We start from the raw sequence: 6,000 nt of genomic DNA on the forward strand, positions 1-6,000 counted from the left end.
TAAAATCCCATGTTATTTATGCATCCAAAGTCTTATTAACCACATTTCACAGAGAGCATATAGCCTATTAACCCTTTAAACACAAGGATATGTGTATCATTCTACAACCTTTTGTGGAAAGACCTGGAATGTCCAAATCATGGCCAGCAGGGGGGTTAGCACAACTAGACAGACTTTGAGGCTATCCAATGAAATCTAGGAGACTTGTTGGGTGCATCAAATGACCAAACTATACACAACGAATCGAATTATTATTGGAAACATGAATGCTGTGTTTTCCTTAAGTCAGAAGCAAAGGGCAATGCTAATACAAGAATGGTAACACACAAATACGAGATTTGCTTTCAGAATTTGGAAAAGAAGATTACGGCTGAAAAAAACTGCTGCTTACTACATCCAGAGGGCTCGGAAATAAAATAATTCAGTTTACGGCCATCGGCAAACCTGACAATGCACATGATGTGTTCAGAATGTAAAAGAAAGATTATAAACTCAGCCTCACCAGGTAGAATCAAACTCTGGAAACATGTTTGATAGCGTAGATTCACCCAATAAAGAACCAAGAATATTAAATTATCAAGAAAAAATGGCAACAACATTATTTATTTAATTTTTTTTTGTAGAAGAAAAAAATACAACAATCCTTGATTTGTGTGAGTGTCGTTGAACAATAATGCTTGGAAATGTAGCTGCTGTGGGCTCTCCCCAAGTGGCCTCATCATAAGTGGCTATTTAAGAGTTACACTGGACCATCCAGACATCCATCCCTGGTCTTCATGCTTTCATCCAACTACTCCTCTGGCAATCACTAATGTCTGCCATATCTCCTTCTCTTAAGGTATGACTCACACCTTTCACCTGAAACCCTTATCTCCTGCTGTAACCCCTGTTTCCACTTGGTATGTCTTTATTCTGCCTGTCTCCATACCCTGCTGCTCTCAAAGGGTTAATTTTGGTGCCCTCCAGTCTAGCTTAATTGCAATTGTAAGCCAAGGTGTGAAACATCTGCCTCCTGTATGCAATCACCTTATCTGACCACTTGGGAGGAAGCCCTATCTATTCCTAGACCTCACTTGGAAACAAGCTTGCTTGGAAATCTAGCTGCTGTGGCCTCTCCCCACGTGGCCTCATCATAAGTGGCTATGTAAGAGTTACACTGGAGTTAAACAGGAGGGAATCGACATACTAGGTACCACTGCAGAAAGCGGCTACAACACATCATCGGAACCAGAGCAACACATCTCCATCCAAGCAGTCCTCTCCTATTGTCCCACTTCCCCCTCAACCACCCACTAGATTGTAAACTCGCAAGAGCAGGGCCCTCTTCTCCTTTTGTACCAGTTTGTTATTGTGTGTGTTTTTGTATGTGCAATTGGTCTACTGACTGTAACAGCGCTGCGGAATCTACCGGTGCTTTATAAATAAATGTAATAAGCGATGACCCAGACCAGACCAAGGACAGAAACATTGATCCACACCACCCTTTGTCTTATTTGCATTTTTTTAAAATTTGGTCAAGTGGTACAGAGATTGGTAGTTTTTCACCCAGACGTTGTATGTTACAGGTACCACATTTGCCTACTAGTTATAATATTTATTACAAAATTTCATGTGACACAGATTTTTGGGCACAGATTATCACTTTGATGGAGACAACAAAAAACCATGGTGGAGCCAGGGCTCTGAAAAGGTCCTTGCTTTTCTGGTGAGGAGCGGTGATAAGTAGCACCCTTAAGTGGACCTCCCTCCTCTATTGAAGATTTCAGTGGTCCCTTCCCTTGAGAGGAAGGACAAAGATCTGCCCCTCCTGCGGGCGTTCTAGCACGATTTGGCACCTGGTATTTGTTTTTTCACAGCTGAACCACTGACCACAGGGCTTCAAAAAAAAAAATTATCTGGCAACCATATTGCCTAAAGGGTCTTCTGGAGACATAATACATTTCCTGTTAAAAAGAGTACAGGCCGTATCAGTATTACAGGATCCTACATTCAGGTTGCATCTTCATGGGATGACTAAGATGAACTTGTGTGGAAGGATAAAATACCACGAACATGTAAAACAATTTACAAAAACAACCTTAATGGAATACTTCTTAGTTTTAATTGACAGATTTGCTAAGAGTTGCTTGATAAGCAGTCGGGATGTTTGTTTCCTGAAAACCACCAGGGCACTGATTTTAGGGTCAAATTAATTAAAGGAGAAATATATATATATATATATATATATATATATATATATATATATATATATATATAGATAGATACATAAGATTGCACAACTGATTTCCCTATTCACCATATCGTGTCCCCCTTGAGTCCCCCTCATGAACAAGATCAAAATTCAATTTAAATCAGGTTTTATAACAACAGCATAGAGTCTTCAGCCAAAACGACATTCATTATGTATTCTAATAAATATTATTTAGCGTTCCATTTCACAGAAGAATAGAAACTGTCACTTCTCATGCCGCAATGTCTGAGCATTTACACTTGGCTCTGCCGAGCCTTTGTCATGTTCATTCATAACAAACGGGACCATGCTGTGAGATCTTAACTTATTAGGCATTAAGATTTCCCTTTGGAGCAGAGTAGGGATAAAAAACATGAAAGGGAAAAAATTGGAACATCTTAACACTTCGGTGCCAGCCACCAAACACCAGATTAAAAGCTTGAAGTAGAATATGAATCTAAGCTGGGGGTGATGCTGCACCAAGCAGTTCCTGGGCACAGGAAAAGAATTGTTCTTGAAAGCAACACAAATGTAATTGCACTACGGTTTCTTCAATAGCTGTTTAAAGTAATCATATCTCAGAAGCATGCTTAATCGTTTATATATAGGGTTTTTTAAATTAATCTGAAAAATAATACCTGTGACTTTTAAAACAAGGTTGCACTTAAAGGATCAGGGTTACTGCACATTTTGGGGAAATAAGTAAATTCGACTTAGAAATAAAGGGTCGGAAACTCATGATAATGTGAAAACGGTAACATTCTATGTCCGACCTGTACTGCGAGAGAATGAATGAAATCCTTCATTTTTAAGGTGCCTGTGAGGTCCAAACCTTATTATATGTAAACATTGATGGGATAGTCATAAGGGCATCTTGAATATAAAACAAGACCAAGGAGAGAAAAAGTGGGCAAACAAGATGGGTCTTAGTGTTCTTACCTGCCCTCAAATTGCCTGAAAATTCACCTGCCATCTTCACACATTAGTGAATATACCGTATATATATATATATATATATATATATATATATATATACATACATACATACATACATACATATACCCAGACATCAAATGAAAATAATTGGTGCCTTTGTGGCATTTTCTCGTAAAATTCAAAGCCTATTGCTGCCTACAACCAAGACAGAGCTCTGTTTGGTTCTTCCCAATGCCTGACTAAAGCACCAAGTATTATTATTTATTATGTTTTATACTGCCATCATATTTCACAGAGCTGTACAAGGGTAAATAGTACTTAACAAAAAGCAAAGATGAGCTTACACTCTAGAAGTATGACATCATATTCAGCCCCCCACTTATTTACACTTCGCCACTGGCTTATTAATGTAAACGTGGAGGGATTCTAGGGAAAACTGCAATCCGTATAGTCAAGTCTTACCTGTCCTGATAAAATTCTTCTTTATATTTTGTAACCAGCACAATGAAATCTTCTGTTCAGAAAAGCTTATCATTTATTTTTAATTCTTAAAACAACACCAATTTGTAAATGGGTATTAAATGAAAAACAAGCCTTTTAATTAATTGTGGATAGGTATTGTCGAGAAATGGACACATTCATATTGACAGCTAATCCAGATCAGTTTACCTCTGCGTACCTGGCAGTTCATTACTACGCAAACTCCGAATATGAGCAACTCTCTTAATTAGGATCAGTTTAATCCATGCTGACAGTCTCTCTCTGTGTAAATAGGGCATTGGGGGTTACGAAGTATTAAGTATCTTATGGACCTGCTTGCGTAACATCAACCATTAGAAATTAACGAAATTCTGCAATTACGAGTATTTTATAAATTACTGCTACAACCGATAGGCGCGTCAGCCGAAAGTAAAGAAAAGAAAAGAAAACTAGGACTTTCTACAACTCGAATTACTCTCGGCTTCAAACAGACACCGGATCTAAAATTCTGAAGGCATACATGATTCGGAAATCATATTAGCGCATATTCACTACAAAACTCAAATGAGCGTCCCAACTAATACTTTAGAAATAGTTTAAAGTGGTAAGAAAGGCGTTTCAATAATTAAAATTAACTGTATTAATATTAAAGTTACATGGAGCTAAAAGGGTCATTGTAACCACTAGAAATACATATAATAATAATAGTAATAATACTAGTAATAATATGAACTTTAAAGGTATAATGTTTTGGTATTTTTACCCTTTTCTTTCAAGACTTGGGATATTTCCAAATAATATTTCCTATTTTTTCTGAAATATGCATCGGCGTACGTTGCATTAAAGATAAATTCTAGTTGGCATTCCGGTCTCAGCTGTAAGATGCCAATCTGTTTCCCATGCAATCTTTCCCAGGAAACAAAGCCAGGTATTTAGCTGAATTCCACAACTATATAAATTGCTGCTAAATTGAAGCTCTGAATAGAATTCAACATATTTCAGTACTGGAGATTCACCCTGGAATGTAAGAACCAGCAAATACCATAAACTGATTGGCAGCGTGATGAGCAACAACAAAAACCTATGTTTCACATGGGTACATCTTGTGTGTTGCGTATTGTTCCAGAATAAAGTCCAAGACCTGGAAAAATGAGAAATAATTAATATGGAATGTTTACGGGGGAAAAAAATTGCATAACATTTACCTTTCAAGTTGCAATTGATCAATGCAGTGTATTGTGTGGCACAAGTGGCAGTTGACCCCTGAAAAAATAAAATTCATATAAAATATGTGTTTGTGACAAATATTTTTTAAACAATGCTATTCCCTAGATTCATATATATCATGTTATTAAGTCATCGCAAGAAATGTTAATCTTTAGGAATAAGAACACATTAATGGGTATTTCTAAGATGAACCGAGTCTTCTCTCGTATTTGTAGTATTTTACATAAAACGCACTAAGGGTGATCAGGATTATGATTAGGGTAAGGCGCTCCTACTACAGACCTGGTGCCAGATGATCTTCTACCACTGTTCAAAGATGAGAAAACACATAAGGAATAGTTTAATTGTCAGATAATCACCAGCTGTTTTTTTGGTAAGGGTGACATTAAAGGAGTACCAGTATTGGCCCCATTTCTCCAACAAATAAAAATATTTTGTTCTGTTTTTTTAAGATGAAACTGATGTTCTCAATATGCTTCCCCAAGGGTCTCTCTCTAGGAGGGGTCATTCTCTCTCTGGGACTCGAATCCCTCTGTCCATCTTTTCAGGATTCAGGATGTTTGGTGGATCTTCTTCACCTCTTTTTGCTGAAGTTTGTAGGTGCTTTGAACATTTTCACTGCTTTATATCACTATACATTATGAAGGGCTGACCTCAGTGAGTTTCTCCTGGAAGAAAGGCTGAGTTGGCGCTACATGAGGCATAGTTAACAGTTCTTAAAACTCAACTCGCTTATTTAGCTATGCATTATACTTTATCAGTTCAGCCATCTTTAACGAGAGGCTCGCTGGGGTTGGCCTTTCTTATTGCATAGAGATATCAGGGAAATTAATTGTTTAGCTCTCCTACAAACTCTCCCTTAAGTGAATAGACCCCCCAAAGTATATACAAAAAGAACACGTGTTTATCAATTAAATTAACTAAAACAGATGATTCTTCTTGGTTTTATGCCCCTTTTGGCTCAATAAACATCCTTTATTGGCAGATCTGGAGGCGGCCATTGTTATGAGTCATGTGATTTTTGGAGTGACTTCCCCAGTCACTCCCCTATTGGTAGCCAGCCCAAATATTGAAAGAAAAGTTTTAAAACTATGTACTGTAGTGTCAATTTAAATAACAATTTTATT

The sequence above is a fragment of the Spea bombifrons genome, chromosome 2 (genome assembly GCF_027358695.1).
Source record: "Spea bombifrons isolate aSpeBom1 chromosome 2, aSpeBom1.2.pri, whole genome shotgun sequence".
Lineage (NCBI taxonomy): Eukaryota > Metazoa > Chordata > Amphibia > Anura > Pelobatidae > Spea > Spea bombifrons.